We start from the raw sequence: 17,180 nt of genomic DNA on the forward strand, positions 1-17,180 counted from the left end.
AACTAGTTCAGTATTGGGGGAAATCCTGAGCAGTACTGAGCACTGTATAATCATTATCAAACAGCACTTCTGATCTTTTGGTGCATGTTCCTTATCACTGTCCCTCCAATCTAATATCCCTGCACGCTGCTGTTAATTTGCTCATTCTCCCTGACATCGCTGCCCTTGTTCCGCAGGAATCTGTTAGACTCGAAACGTCAGCTTTTTTCTCTCCTTACAGATGCTGCCAGACCTGCTGAGATTTTCCAGCATGGTCTCTTTTGGAATCCGTTGGGACTTTTGTAAGGACTGTGACTCCTGAGGTGCTCTCTTCAGGGTCCCTGAATTGCGTGTTTTATCCTTCCCATCCTGAAGAAAAGCATCATACACAAACAAGTAGTTTACCTCAGCATTATTTAATGTGCAAACAGGCTGAAGATACCTTTCCAAACATTACATAGTATTTCGACTTCCATAGGTATTCGAGCGACGTGAATGTTCCAGGCTGAGTGAGAGCGAAGCAAAGGCATTGAGACTTGTCTCTGCTTAGGAATTGCTGCTTGTGTAATACGTGTTTACTTGTACAGGAGAGAAATTCATTCGGAATCCATTCCCACCTCATTTTATCCAAATCCATACCATGTTTAAAAGGCTGATTTTCGTTCTTGACGTTTGCCTCACTTCTTTTGGCGCGGCAGTGAATAATCTCTTCCTTTCCTGACAACTTTGCTTTGCATTTTCTAGAAATGGACTGCTGCTTTGCGCCAACTTCTGGGAAAGTGACCGGGAAAGTTGCATCCGGAAAGCTCCAGTGAATCCCAGCAGATGTGCACAGGCACTTCTGAAGTAGAGAGTGCGCGCGTGCAACACACCCACCCTCTCCTCGGAGGCGCGCCTCGCGCTGCGGGCGGTGGCTGGGCGAGGCTCCGGCGCGAGCGCGCACGGGCGCGTCCCCACTCCAGCCCCGCCCCGCCCCTCACGCTTCTGTCTGACTCTCAGTCTGCAAGCGCCGAGCCGGCAGCAGCAGCAGCAGCTCGAGTTCTGCAGGTAGGTGCAACGTAAAGCACAGACAAAGAATGTAACACGCCTGGGCGAAAAAGAAAACACCCGCCTCTCTTTTTCTTGTCGGTGGAAAGAGTCTGCCTGGCTCTAGAAACCATCTCTATTTGAGTTTGTGTGTGTGTGTGAGAGAGAGAGAGAGAGAGCGAAGGAGACGCTGTCAGAAAGGATCACTTTGCTGCTTTTTTTCAGACTGTGGTCCACGATGGATGGGGAAGCTTTGACAGGGGCTTTGGGCTCCAACACACTATTTGGACATTTTTTTTAATTGTTCCCTGCTACTTCTCGTCTGCTCGTTACCCCCTCCAGTCCCATTTTATTTCTTTTTTGGGGGGTTTAACCCTCCCCACACATGTCAAACTGATGCAGCCGGAGCCCTTTCCTCCCTGTTCTCATTCTTTTTTCCAGCACTGTCATCCATTCTTGGCTCAGCTGCGAACAACGGGAGAGGAAATCTCTGTATACCAGTTACACATGACCATTCCCCTCCCACACCCTCACAACACCCCCATCCCACATACACCCCCCATACACCCCCCCCCAATACACCCCCCCCCCCACATACACACACCCCCACCCCCCACATACACACACCCCCACCCCCCCCCACATACACACACACCCCCACCGCCCCCACATACACACACCCCCCCCACATACACACACCCCCCCACCCCCCCCACATACACACACCCCCCCACCCCCCCCACATACACACACCCCCCCCCCCACATACACACACCCCCCCCACATACACCCACCTCCATACACCCCCTCATATACAAACCCCCATACACCCACGCCCCATTATCTTTAATATATTATTGAGGGGATGTGCTGGGGTAAAAGAGGGGAAAAAACTGGAAATATTTGTTGAGGATAATGGATCTAACGTGTCTTTGTCTGCGTGGGAATTTCAGGAAAATTGTGCGTATCTCTTGTTAAGCTGCCGGTTGTCTGCAGCTCATTATAGGTTTGGGTGGGGGTTTGAGGGGGGTGTAAGTGGAGAGAAGTCTGAATGGTGTCTCTCTTTTGTTCTGTTTCTAGCTTCCCATTATTGATTTACGAATTAAGATCTTCCCCCTCCCCACTCGATTGACAGTTATAGATCAAAATCGGTGCAGGAACCTTTTTATATCGTATTGTAAGAATCGATTGGAACACATGCCTTTTTTTAAAAAAAAACAAGAGCAGGACTGCGGAGAGATAATTATTTTCAAAGCACACATTATTCCAGGCATCTGTTTGGGGGAGTGGGCAATGGTATTTAAAATGCGTGTGGACCAGCGCAGTTATCCCACTGGCTTTCTCCATTGTGTGCTCTCACGCTGGTAATGGCAGGCTCTGGTATTATCAGCAATTGACAGAATATTCCAGCGGCTGTGCGATGCAGCGTGAACCGCCTCCCAGCCTCAGCTAACGGTACTGCTGCTAATGGCAGCGAGAAAAGGGATTGATGTGCGTGCTGCAGTGGGCTCTGGCAATGAACAAGATTAACATCAGGGGTATTCCCGGAGACCGAGCGCGTCTGCGTCTCAGCACCCCCTCCACCTTGGGGTGGGGGTCGGCGGTGCTGATGGTCTCCAAGGGAAGAGCTGCAGCACAACCCACCTGTCTGCCAGATGGTGCTGGGAGCCGGGTCCTCCAATTCCGCTGTTAACGCTGCAACTGACATTCATTTTACATAGTAACCACTGCACACAAAGCCAGGCGGTTCAATGGCCTGATCCGGTTCCTTTATTTGTCTCTGCATGGTCTAAGAGGCAGATGTTCCTCGTTGTATACTTTCGCATCTGAGGCTTTAGTATTTGTGTGCAAACCAATTTCGCTTTCCAAACCGAAAAAGAAAATTGGAAGCAATTTGAAAAGAAGCAATCCAGGATTCGGTCATGCATTAACCCTTTCTGTGCCGATTTGGGATGTGCAACCCTCGGGTTACAGGGAACTATTGCACAAAAGGCGCAAAATGATTCGGGTTTGTTACATGCTTGGAGAGAAATTAAAAAAGGGCTTTTGTTTTGAATGTATGAATGGCATGGCTCAAGGGGGCAGCAAATATTCAGCACGAGACTTTTGATGGTGTTCCAGCTGCCGAAATTGCGATAGGGAAGCTCAGCCCAGTTGTTGTTGTTATCTGTTTTAAAAGGCCAATGTGCGAGCGATCATTGTGATGTGTTACATACAATAAGACCCTTGGGAGTAATTGACTGGAACAGTTCCAGTTATGTCATAAATCACAGGGATCCGACGAAATGGTTTGTGAGTAGCATCTTGTGTTACAGCCTTTAACACGAGCAGGTCTTTACAGTTTATACAATGGTTACCTTTCTTGTTTTATCTTCCCAACCCTCTTTTTTTGGACGTTTCCCATGTCGGTGGATTAATGCATGACCATAGCAGAGTTAAAATGCCTGGTAAAGTTAGTTCCAAGTTTCAGGTGACCTCCTTTGTTGTTCTTATCTTGCGTTTTGCATCTGTTGGCCATACATCAGTGTATTTTGATTTGTTCAGACAGTAATAAGTGGTATACTTTGGGGAATTGGGTATTACAGTTAAACTTGACCTGATCTCCTTTACCCCCATATCAATTCACTTCTTCTGGAAGTCATCAGATAACAACCAAGATTATGAAACCTGGTTAAAAAGCATGGAAATAGACCCTTTAGTTTATCTCAACCATGCCAACCAAGCTTCCCAGACTAAACTAGTCTCACTTGCCAGCATTTGGCCTCTATCCCTCTCAATGTTTGATTTGTGTAGCTGTCAGAATATCTTTTAAATTTTGTATCTATACCTGCACCTACCACTTTCTTTGGAAATTCAATCCACATGTGAACCACTCTCTGTGGAAAAAGTTGCCCCTCAGGTCCCTTTTAAGTCTATATCCTCTGACCTTAAAAGTTTGTTTCCTAGTTTTGAAACCCCCAACTGAAGGTGAATAGTAAAGGCCTTTTTCCCTAATACATGTCCCTCATGATTTTATAACCCTCAACCTTTAGTCTCCTACACTCCAATGAAAACAATCCCAGCCTATGTAGCCTCTCCTCATAACGGAAACCCTCCAGAACTGGCAACACCCTGGTAAGTCTTTTCTGAATCCTCTCCAATTTAATAATATCCTTCCTATAGCAGGGTGACCAGAGCTATTCAGTACCCCAAAAGTGGCCTTACCAACATCCTGTACAACGTCAACATGACATACCAACTACTATTCTCAGTAGTCTGAGCAATGAAAGGTAGCATGCTAAATACCCTCTTAACCACCCTTCCTCCCTTTGATGTAACTTTCAAAGAACTATGCACCTGAACCCCAAGATCTCTGTTTGATCTCTCAAGGCCCTATCATTAACTGTGTAAGTCCTGCCCCTGTTCACTTTACCAAAATTCAAAACCATGCTTTTATCCAAATTTAATGTTCCTAGTTGTTGTTCTGGTGAAGATCATCCAACTGGGAGCAATGTAAGAATTTCCTACTATCTGTGGCACAGTGTATGCAGTGGAGCTGCCAGAATTGTAGTCAATTTTGAAACTTTTTAAAGCTTTTATTTACTGCCAATTCTGTTAGTTTGAACAAAGGAGGCGAGGCGTAGTCCAGAATTAGAGGCATAGATTATAGGGTGATGGGGGAAAGTTTTCAAAGAGACCTATGGGACAACTTTTTCACGCAGAGGGTGATGCGTGTATGGAATGAACTGCCAGAGGAAGTGATGGAGGCTGGTACAATTGCAACATTTAAAAGGCATCTGGAAGGGTATATGAATAGAAAGGGGTCAGAGGGATATGGACCAAGTGTTTGCATATGGGACTAGATCAATTTAGGGTATCTGGTCAGTATGGACAAATTGGGCTGAAGGGTTTGTTTCGTGCTGTACATCTGTGATTCACTATAACTAGATTGACTAAAACAGAATACACTAACAGGGTCTTGACACAATGTGAGGTAATTTCCCTGTTATGGGAAAAGCAAGAAATAAAGGCCACAGTTTTAAAAATCAGGCATCGCCTATTTAAAACTGGTAAGACTTTTTCTGAGTGGTGCAAATCTTCGGAGCTCTATTCCTAAAGAGATGATGAAAATAGAGTTCTGGAATAGTTATGGCAGAGGTGAATGGATTGTTATTAAGCATGGATGTTAGAGTACTCAGAAAAATGGATCTATGTGATCTTATTGAATGGAGGAGCAGGCTTGAGGGACTGAATGTCCGACTCCCGCTCTTCATTCGTACTTTCGTAGATAGTTTGAGACTGAATTGATAAAGTTAATTAATAGAATTTCACAGACCATATAGATTAATGATTGGATATCAGTGTGGTATTGAATATGAGCAGAGTCAAGACTCTGGAAAATACTCAAGTAATGAAGACTGATAACTGAAGAAATAGTGATAAGTTTGGAAAAGCCATATTTGAAGCACTTTTTTTCTACTCATTCATAGGATGTGGGCATCACTAGCTGGGACAGCATCTGTAACCCATTCCCAGTTGCCCTTGAGAAGGCAGTGGTGAGCTGCCATCTTGAACTGCTGCAGTCCATGTGCTATAGGTACACCCATTATGCCATTTTGATCCAGTAACACTGAAGGAATGGAAATATATTTCCAAGCCAGGATGGTGAGTGACTTGGGAGGGGAACTTGCAGGTAATAGTGTTCTCATGTATCTGCTGCCCTTTTACTTCTAAATGATAGTGGTTGTGGATTTGAGTGCTTACATGAATTTCAGCAGTACATCTTGTAGATGGTGTACACTGCTGCAGGTGAAGGGAGTGAATGGTTATGGTGCCAATCAAGTGACCTGCTTTTGTCCTGAATGGTATCATGTTTCTTGAATGTTGTTGAAGCTGCAGTCAAATCAAGTGGAGAGTATTTAAATGGATTAGCCATGGTAAAGACCCTATGTTGGGTTGTGGGTGGGATGCATCTGGGTGGAATGCTTTTTGGAGGGTCAGTGCAGACTCAATGGGCCAAATGGCCTCTGTCTGTGTATTGTTGGGATTCTATGATTCCATCACACTCCTGACTTCATGCTAATGGTGAACATTCCCACTTCTGACTTTGGATGACAGACCATAAGACAAAGGAGTGAAAATCAGGCCATTTGGCCCATTGAGTATGCTCTGCAAATCAATCATGGCTGATGAGTTTCTCAATCCCATTCTCCCACCTTCTCCCCATAACCTTTGATCCCCATTACAATCAAGATTCTATCCATTTCTTTCTTAAATATACACAATGAATTGGCTTCCATAGCCTTTTGTGGCAATGAATTCCAAAGATTCAACACTCTCTGGCTGAACAAGTTTTACCTCATCTATGTTATAAACGGTCTTCCTTTTATTCTAAGGCTGGGTCCCCGAGTCCTAGTATTTCCTATTAATGGCAACATTTTCCCAATGTCCACTCTATCCAGGCCTTAAGAGTATTTTGCAAGTTTCAATGAGGTCTCCCTTCCTCCTTTTAAACTTCATCAAATATAGACCCAGAATCCTCAAATTTCCTCATATGTTAAACCTTTCATCCCTGGGATCCTCCTCATGAACCACCTCCAGACCTGCTCCATGGTCAGTACATCCTTCCCGAGATATGAGGCCCAAGATTGCTCTCAATATTCTAAATGTGGTCTGACTTAAACTTTCTAAAGCCTCAGAAGTACATCCCTGCATTTATACTCTCATCTCCTCAAAATAAATGACTTCTGAATTTTCTTCCCATTTAGAAAATTGTCAATGAGTCATAGAGATGTACAGCATGGAAACAGATCCTTTGGTTCAACCTGTTCATGCCGACCAGATATCCCAACCCAATCTAGTCCCACCTGCCAGCACCCAGCCCATATCCCTCCAAACCCTTCCTATTCATATACCCATCCAAATGCCTTTTAAATGTTACAGTAGTACCAGCCTCCACCACTTCCTCTGGCAGCTCATTCCATACACGTTCCAACCTTTTTGAAACACTATCCTATTTTGTGTTCTGGAGACCTTAATAATGTCTCCTTTCTTTGCACTTTTACATATCTTTCCATGCAGTTGAATCCACCCCACAGATGTTAACCTGCTGTTTTGTTTCCCATTGGCTATTATATTTGCAGGTTTAACACCCTCCCACCCCCTGCCCGGTCACCACACCCGCACCCAACAGTTTAAAGTCATGTTAACCACCCTTTTTGCTAGGCCATTGGTCCCAGCATGGTTCAGATGGAGACCATCCCAAATGATACAGATCCCTCCTGTTACAATACTGATGCCAGTGTTCCATGAAATGGAACCCCTCTTTCCCACACCACTCCTTTAGCAATATGTTTATTTCCCTTATTCTTGTGTCCCTATGTCAATTTGCATGTGGCTCAGGTTGTAATCTGGAGACTGTAACCCTTGAGGATCTGTTCTTTAATTTAGCTCCTACTTTTGGATATCCACAAACAGGTTTTCTTTTTTAATCTTGCCTATGTTGTTTCTCCCCCTCCCTCTCCAATCTCCGTTCAAGCTGGTCAGAGATGTTCCTCACCCTGGCACTGGGCAGGTAACATACCATGTAGGATTCTTGATCCTGCTCGCAACGAATGCTATGTATTTCCCTGCAACTACCACTTTTCTTTTTGCTTTCAACCCCCTCACCCCTTTCTGCTCTCCTTGCCCTTCTCGATGGTTGTGCCTATTGTTTTGGAAGGTGGTGTTTGAAAACTGTGGTGAATTGAACAAATTTTGAATTGTGGTACTAAAATGGAATGTATATTTGTTGTGTGTAGCAAGCCTAGGTTGTTGAAACATTCCCTTGTAGTTTTTCGGAAACAAAGTTGTCGAAGCCAAGCCTTTTTAAGATATCTGTTCTAATGTGGTTAAATTCCTTGCGCGGCAAAAATAAGACCAGTTGATAAGTCACATCCATTGTTGCTCTTTGGCCACTTGGCTATGCATCCGTGCAACCCAGGGTGAGCAAAACTAGTATTTTTAAAAAATCATAATAGAAGTGTGAATTGTTCTGCTGTCTGTCATTTAGACCTCAGCACCAACTTGTGATGTGTCTCATATTTCATTACTCTCTAACTGGATTTGGTGTCCCTTGGAAACATGAGAATATACATAAGCAGTTTTAGAAACAGAATCCAGAACAAACAATTGCTGGTGCTAACAGTAGTCATGAACACATACAGAAAATGTTGCTGTGCTTTACATTGTTTCGAAAGCTTGAGTTCTTGTGAAAATACATCTAATTATTTGAATTTCATTTTTACTGTTAACAGATATTCATCATTTTCAAGCACCTGTGATCAGGTTGCTATCTGTGTTTTATTTATTGTGGCAATCTACTTGAACTCTTACTAACCAGTGATGCTTGTGTGTTTTTAGGAGTAATATTTTCAGTTATGTTTATGTGGCCAAGATTCCTTCTAAGTCACAGATTTTGTCGAGAAGTGATGTAGTGGCGGAGTATGTGCTTAAAAGAAACACATTTTCAATTTTTTGAAAAGGAAGTTGAAGCAAAATATCTTTGAATACTTATTTGGTAGTTGCTTGGAAAAGATTTACATTTGGTGAAACAAAATCAAATTGCTGGAAAATCTCAGCAGGTCTGCAGTATCTATAGAGAGAAATCTGTCAATGTTTCGGGTCCAGAGACCCTCCTTCAGAACCTCTGTTCTGAGGAAGGGTCACTGGACCCAAACCATTAACTCTGATTGTTCTCCACAGATGCTGCTAGACCCACTGAGATTTTCCAGCAATTTCTGTGTTTGTTTCAGATTTCCAGTATCTGCAATACTTTTGTTAAATATACTTTTATAGAGCTGAATAGCATGGAAACAGCCCCTTTGGTCCAATTCATTTGATCCAATTGTAAGCTTGCTCACTGAGCTGATAGGTTCTCAGAAGTTTCGTCATCACACTAGGTAACATTATCTGAGCCTCTGTTGAAGCGCTGGTTTAATTTACTTGGCAAAGTACAATACAGTGATGCAGCAACCATTAATTGATGGCTTGGCTAATAAAGTTTGTAGAGGTTAATAGACTCTCCAGCTGGCTTAATGTTGTAACAAATAAGCACACCTCTTAATTTGTTTCCATTCATATCCAGGCTGGAAAATCAAATTGTGTTTGTTCCGATGTTGGGTGTCATCACTGGGTACAGTATTAGCTTATAAATGTAATTGCATGGAGTTCAACATTATGAAATTGAACATGCATCATTTGACAAGTGAATTCATTTTCAAACCGTCAATACATAATCCTACATCAAGGATTTGGAAAGTATTCAAAAGGACATCTAACCAGCCAAGACTTAAATAATTAATTCAGAACCTTAATTTCTTGAAGATCTGTTATGTTTTAGCAAATCATTTGGTTAAGTGATTTTGGTGGTCTCAGAGAAATGGGTTTTGAGCTTTATATAGTGAATTTGACCATAAGACATAGGAGCAGATGTCGGCCGTTCGACCCATTTAGCCTGCTCTGCCATTCAATGAAATCATGACTGATCAGATAATATTCAACTTCACTATCCTGCCTTTTTCTCATTGTCCTTAATTCCCTTAGTGATTAAAATCTGTTTGTCTTAGCCTTGAATATACCTGATTACACAGCCTCTATAGCTTTCGACAATCAAACATTCTTTAGATTCATCACTCTGAGAGAAGAAATTTTCCTCGTCTCTGTCTTAAATTAGATTAGATTACATTACAGTGTGGAAACAGGCCCTTCGGCCCAACAAGTCCACACCGACCCGCCGAAGCGAAACCCACCCATACCCCTACATTTACCCCTTACCTAACACTACAGGCAATTTAGCGTGGCCAATTCACCTGACCCTGCACATCTTTGGACTGTGGGAGGAAACCGGAGCACCCGGAGGAAACCCACGCAGACACGGGGAGAACGTGCAAACTCCACACAGTCAGTCGCCTGAGGCGGGAATTGAACCCGGGTTGAACAGTGCTAACCACTGTGCCACCGTGCCGCCCACAAATGGGTGACTCTTTATTCATGAGGTTATGCTCTCTGGTCCTAGACTTCCCCACAAGAGGGGAAAGAAAAAAAATCCTCAGTACCTACTCATAGGAATATGTTTCCATAAGGTGGTTTCATTTTTCAAAGCTCCAATTAGAACATTTTCTTGCAACTCAACTTCTTATAAATATAAATCCCTCCACACCCAGGATCAAGTTAATGAACTTTTCTGGACAGTCTCCAGTGCCAGTATATCTTTCCTTAGAAAAGGGGACCAAATGTTCACAGTATTCTAGGCGTGTCTTGTATAGTTTTAACCAGTATATTTATAATCCATTCCCTTTGAAGGCCAACATTTGACTTGACGATCCTATTACCTGCTGAAATTTTATGCTAGCTTTTTGTGATTCTTTATCCAAAGGATCCTAAATTCCATTGGTGCTGTAACTTTCTGTAGTCTTTCTCCATTTACGTTTATGTGAAGAATAAAGTCACCAATGATTGTTGCACTGTTCTTGTCTCACAGCCTATTATCTTCCGATGTATTCTTTGTCCTAAAATAGTGAGCCTAAAGACACTCCGATCAATGTCACCTTGCTTTTCAGTATCTGTTATCTCCACCTATATGGATTCTGCATCTACCTATCCAAGATCATTTCTTCCAATTGTACTCATTCCATCCTGTACTAACTAAGCTGCCCCATTACTACTACCTGCCTGCCTGTCAAAAAGTCACAAACCCTGCATATTTAGTTCCAAGTTTTGATCTCCTTATACCAATGTCCCTGCAATGACTATGACATCATACCCATTAATTTCTCTTCCTGCAGTTAATTCATTTATTATTCTGACTAGTACGTGCATTTAAAAGCCATTAATTTTACCTTTTTACCATTTCATTTTTTTCTCTATTGGCTTTTTTTTATTGTTTGTATAATGTCCCTTCCTGCCCCACTGCGGATATCATTTTTGAAATAGCTGTCCTGCAATGCCATCGTTTCATATTACTTTGTAGGCCTACATATCCCCTCTCCCAAAGTCCTCTTCTCCCACCTTTTAAGTTTAAAGCCCTTTCTTTGCCCCTTGGTATTCAATTTGCCAGGACACTGGTCGCAACACAGTTCAGGTGAAGCTTGTCCTGCTGGAGCAGCTCCCTTCTGGGCTGTACAGTGGCTAAGTGGTTAGTGCTGCTGCCTCAGTGCCAGGGATCCAGGTTTGATTCCAACCTTGGGCAACTTTGTGTGGAGTTTGCATGTTCTCCCTGTGACCATGTGGGTTTCTGCCAGGTGCTCCGGTTACCTCCCACAGTCCAAAGATGTGTAGGTTTTGTCAATTGGTTATGCTAAATTGCCCTATAATGTTCTGGGATGTGCAGGCTAAGGAGTTGCGTGGATTGGGTGGGGTGCGTTTAGGAGGGTCGCTGCAGACTTGATGGGCGAAATGACTTCTTTCCACACTGTAAGGCTTCTCTGATTCTACCCCAGTGCAGATGGTCACACCCAGGGACTGAAACCAATTCAATCCAACTAACCTTTAAGCCACGCATTTAATGCCTGTATTTGAAAAATCTTGAGGCCACTACTTCTGTTGATCAGATGAAATGAAAGTTCTTTTAAATGTGTGCCATTGAATGGATTTAAAGTGAAGCATTTGCATTGCTTTAACCACAATTGTACGAAACAAAGTGGTTCATCTAAAATAGCAGAGCTTTCAGAGTGCCTGTAATTTAGTCTCTAATATAGAACTGGTAATTATTATGATTTGAGACATCACCCATGATGGGCCAGGTTTTTAAACTAGAATATCCAACATAGTTTCAATGGAAGACTGTAAACTGATGCCAAGAATTAGAGATGTAGTTCCATGCTTGTCTTGTCACAATCTTTTGTGTTAAGGTCTAAATTAGCACGACAATGCTGTCATCAACCAAAAGTTTCCTTCTGTTAATTAGCTCATAATCTATTATTGTTCAATTCACTGTTTTTACACTCATGATATGTACTCTCCTTTGAATAATTACGTGCAGTCATATAATAAATCACTTTTAAACTGTTTGGTTTGTTCTTTGAGTCATTGGTTTGTTTGCGCAATATTGTGGTCAACATTTACTCTGGTGGTGTGTTAACATTCACTCAGTCCAAATATCTGTGGCACTATGCATTCCTTTGCTTGGGCATTGTACTCTGGAATTATGGGTAATGAGGTAGACATTGTGTGTCCACCACAAGACTGGCCAAGAATCTCGCCCACTCTTGCTGCCTGCCATTAGCATATGTCTGACAGTATTGCTGGTTGATACACGATCTGTTTGGCTGTGTAATGCAAGCACCTTGCTTGGCTATCAAGTCCTGGATTGTGACTTGAACCTGGAACCACTGGCTCAGACACAGATTAACTATCCACTCTACCACATTTACTCCAATACAAACTTCCAAACTGAGCATCAGCAATTTAAAAACAAAGGATCTTTAGGTGCATTCTTATAATTTATCGTGGTATTTATGAGTGTGAAAAGCCGCCGTAGTGAATGACATCAGATTCAATCTGGATTTTGGACTGACATGTATGTCTTGATTTCTATATTGTGTCTGACTAGGTAATTCGAAGCAAAGTTTAGAGCGTGTAAATAACAGGGGGTCTTGGCCCTATCATGACTTCGATATCATGAAGGAATTAACTTATGGTGATAGTTCAAACCATAGCACTTTTGGTCTCAAGTAGGTATTAACTCCTGGTTAGGATGCTGAGCAGTCCATGGAATGAGTGTTAAGGGAATGAAATTCTCATTGCAATTGCCATGGATAATGGTTTCTCCAGTTCTGGCAATTTTGAATGCCATACCACAGTCAGAGATGATCCACCAAGTGTGACCTACAAGCCACCACAATTTTCTGACCTGATGGATTCTTCCACCAGCTGGTGCCCAGCATCACACATCAGTTCTCAACAGGGTGATCACATCTCACTTGAAGGCATGAAGATAATGAGGACAAGCAACATCATGATGGCACAGTTAAGGCAAAGGTATCTTCCAAAATGCAATGTGCTGCAGCAGAGCTGTTGGAACATCTGCTCAACAAGCTGGATTCTATACAAAAAAAAATTGTCGTAGGAGAAGCGTCGTCATTCACTTGCTGTTTTCTGGCAAAATCAGATGGAACATTTTTCAAAGAAAATGCCAAATTTAAATCTTTTAATCTATGGGTACCACAGCAGGTAATTTCTCAGGGATTCAAAGACGATTCGGTTGATTGAGAAACTCGTTTATTATCTCATGTTTGAAGCCAGCTTTATGCCATGTGGACTCTTAATGATGTTTTTGATCTCTGTATTTTACTGTTGACATAATGAATGGTATCAGTTAGGAAATTTATTTAAGCTGCACTAAGTCATAAATTACTGATTTTGTTTCATCGAATAATACATGTTCTTTGCATTCTTGTTTGGATTAAATATAGTATTCCAAAGGAATCTAACTGCTTCTGATAGCTGGTAGGATTTGTGCAAAAGATTTCTAATCATTAAGCTCATAAGCCACATACCAGGTCACGTATTTCTAGAAAATGAGTGGGTTCAGGAAAGGCACCTTGATTTTCACCCTTCAGCAGACACCAGAGAAATACCATGGACAGCTTATGGGACTTGACTCTGCCTTTGATGTGACATAGTATATAATGAGGCCTTGTGGAAAGTCTCATCCAAACTTGGATGTCTTGATGGAACTGTAAGTCTGACACCACATTTTCACAATGAAATGATCAGTCACTGGTGATTAGATTGACCCCTATATGTAACTGGTGGGTGTTATGTCCCTTGCCCTTCAGTAAATTCTTTACCATAGTTTCATAGAAATATTAGAACACCTATCTAATTCAGAACAAATGGTAACTTCAACTGACTATCAGGAGTTCACAATGTGCGCTGCTTGTTTATATTGTGTCTCTGTTGATCTGAACAGTGTTCAAATCAAGCACCAGTCACCTATTTCTTTTTGGAATTCAGCAGGCTGAGGTTTGAGGGAGGTAAGAAGAAAGGAGGGTGCAAGAGGTTAGGGTGATGCAGGAGGACGCTGCAGGAAGTGGGATGTAGAAAGAGGCTCAAACTGCAAAGTGGGCAGAAGGTGGAGCCTAAGGTTAGGTGTGGATGTGGAGAAAGGAAACTTGAAAGGAGAGAACATCTTTCAATCTCAACAATGGAAACTAGAAATCACTGAGATAATTAATTCTTTGAAAACTTGTGTGGAATCTCTAGCTTAGGGTTGCATATGATCAAGAGGTGCTATTATGTGAGGACTATTAGGGATGCTGTTATTATCAACCCTGGCAATTATTAAATTTGTATTTGCCAATGAGATCTGAGATGCAGTAAATATGATATTGGCTGCTTAGTTAAAATGTTCTAGTTTTGTGTATATATGATGGAAACACAATAGCTGTGACACTAGTCTGTGGAAGGTGTCTTAAAGGTGATTCCTTTATATTTTGTGTGTAGAAGTGTCTATTAGTTATTTTGGAAAGTGCATTTATTGTTTGCTTACATCTGTTTTCTTGTGTCAATTTAAATAGATTAGTGTCTGGGAAATTTAAGCTTTTCTTGTGTGTCATGCTTTAAGTTTAATGGCTGGTAATTGGGCATATTGATGGATTCTTCTCATCTTACTCATACAGGAGTTCAAATACCCTGTATATGAATGCAAATACAGAAGGTATTCTTGCTATATGACTGCACAACGTAATAAATGAGATATTGACAATGAAAAAGGTGCCTCTGAAAACCAAAATAAGTAGCCTCATAATGATCAAGTAAGCCTTGAGAAAACCTGAGCAAGGGCTCTCAAACAAAAAGGTTCTGATATTACATGAGGATCAAAGAAGCAAAGTTGTTTGCACATTTTGAATCAGGTTGTGTTCAGTTGTGTTCATAGCTGTGATACCAAAGTATATCAAATTGAAATTTGTCTGGGATTTATAAATAGATGTATACAGTAAAAAAGCAGTTTTGCTGAGTCTAGATAAAACAGTTCAACTTCACTGAGGCTATGGTTTCCATTGCTGTACACCAAAAGGATGTGAAAGCTTTGTAGAAAGTTCAGAAGGTATTTTCTAGAATGTCTCCACAGATGAGGCATTTACAGAGAAGCTGAGATTGCTCTTCTGTGAGCCAAGAAGCCTAAGGGGATTTAATGAAGGTGCATGAAATTATGAAAGGTTTCAGTAGAATAAATAGAAATTATTTCTGATGGGTGTAGTACTGATAATCAGATAACCCAGATTCAGCTTCATTCAAACTGATTAGGAAAAGAACGAAAGCTGGCATGAGGAAAACGCTTTATACAAACAGTTAGGATTGGAATGCCATCTCTCTTTAACATTGTGATGGCTAAAGATTAAAATTAATATTCAAAGGAAATTAGATAAGTATTTAGAGAAAAAATTAGAGGGAAAAACAGAGGAGTAGACACTTGTAGGACTGACTGGCCCAGACCCAATGGGCTAAATGGCATCTTCCTTTGCTACATTATTCTATTGGATCCAAAATGTATTGCCAAGCTGCTCACTGAAGCTGTTCATGATTAAAAGGTGAAATGGGAGGGGAGAAGATGCGGCCTGGAAACAGGAAAAACAGCAGGGCCCATACTATCTGTCTTTGGCCCTGTCTACGATCAGCTTGAAGAAATGCCCAATCAAGGAAGCTATTTGCTTGGCATCCAGCATATAACGTTCTGTACCAATGTTTGGCTTTTTATCATCTATCATGGGGAAAGTTGAGAATCAAATTAAATACTTAAGAGAGCAGGCGAACTTCATTTAAAGTAGATGGCAAAAATCCAACAGATTATATTCCAATCATTGAGGTTGTTCACAAGCGCAGAGGAAATTATTTCTCCCTGTACAGAAAGGAGAGAATCCCATGTGGAATGTAACTCAGCTTTCAAATTTTTGTAATGAATTTCATGTAGAGGTCAGTCACCAGGTCTCCTGTTTCTTATCTGTCGGACCTCACCACTCCGCCCAGTGGAACGTGTCAACAGCATTTTATTGGTTCCCACAGGACAAACACTTAAGGTGAGCCACAGCAGTCAAAATACAAACATCAGAATGTCATTAACTTAACAGGCGGGTAAATAATGTGACAGTGGCCATGAAAAGATATGTTATATTTAGACATAAATGCATTAATTAAGACAATTAATGACAGTACTTAACATGAAATCTAACAGGCCATCTATAAATACCCTTTCTAAAAATCTAACCATCTACCAATAAGAAATCGCAATAGGCCAATGATTAAGATGAAGCTCCATGGTTAGGCCCCATGTAAAGACAATAACGGCAGTCTAAGAATCAAATAATTGTTATTTTAGATACTGGGTTGCTGTTTTTTCTCACTTGGAAATCTGTCACAGGGTAAGGGGCTAATCATTTAAGAGTGAATTAAGGAAATCCTTTTTTTTTTAAATTTAGATTGATACAAATTCTCTACTTGAGTAGGCTGCCCCATTGATGACATTCAGTTGGTCTCTGTCAAATTAAGAAATATGAGGAATGCATGAAAAGATGGAGCTGAGACAGAAGGTTAACCATGGTCATCTGGCATGACAGAAAGGGCTCTTGAGGCCAAATGAATGTACTGGTTCTGTTTATTTTTATTTTTGAATCACTGTGGTCTAAAGTGTAATAGCACAGTTTTGTTAAGGGTGTTCTAGCATTTTGACCCAAGGACTCTTGATGAATAGAAAGATAGTTCCAAGTAAAAATGGTATTTGATAAGCATGGGGATAAAAGCTAATCAGGGAAAGTGAAAATGTGAAGTGATCAGATCAACCATGATCTTATTGATAAAGCAGACTTGAGCGGCTGAGTGGAGATTAGAGTGGTGCTGGAAAAGCACAGCAGGTCAGGCAGCATCCGAGGAGCAGGAAAATCAACGTTTCGGGCAGCAGCCCTTCATCAGGAGCGAAAAGGGCAAAGACCTTTTCCAGCACCACTCTAATCTCTACTCTAATCTCCACTCTAATCTCCATCTGCAATCCTCACTTTTGTCTTGAGTTGCTGATTGACCTTCTCTTGCTCCGAATTCATATTTATGTATCTATGTGATTTGAATAGGAAATTGTTGGTGGTTGTGGTATTACCATGTGTGCGTAGAGATTGCAGTTTTGAATGTATTGACAATGAAACATTGGTGAGTTGCTGCACTGC

At 41.6% G+C, this 17,180-nt stretch overlaps 1 protein-coding gene across 11 annotated transcripts in view; it reads left to right on the forward strand.

Annotated features, from left to right (window-relative positions):
* Window positions 1-931: 931 nt before the first annotated feature.
* LOC122551329 (microtubule-associated protein 2) overlaps window positions 932-17,180 on the forward strand; it is a 261,856-nt gene continuing 245,607 nt past the window's right edge. For 9 of the 11 annotated variants that reach the window (XM_043693043.2, XM_043693048.2, XM_043693046.2 and 6 more), the window contains exon 1: window positions 933-1,026. The gene's annotated coding sequence lies outside the window, so the exon portion shown is untranslated. Of the gene's footprint in view, window positions 1,027-17,180 lie in introns of all 11 variants that reach the window. The other 2 variants (XM_087988737.1, XM_043693050.2) reach the window with 2 other exon arrangements.

Source organism: Chiloscyllium plagiosum, unplaced genomic scaffold, assembly GCF_037043375.1.
Source record: "Chiloscyllium plagiosum isolate Xiang-an unplaced genomic scaffold, Cpla_swu_hap1 HiC_scaffold_7, whole genome shotgun sequence".
In the NCBI taxonomy this organism is placed as follows: Eukaryota; Metazoa; Chordata; class Chondrichthyes; order Orectolobiformes; family Hemiscylliidae; genus Chiloscyllium; species Chiloscyllium plagiosum.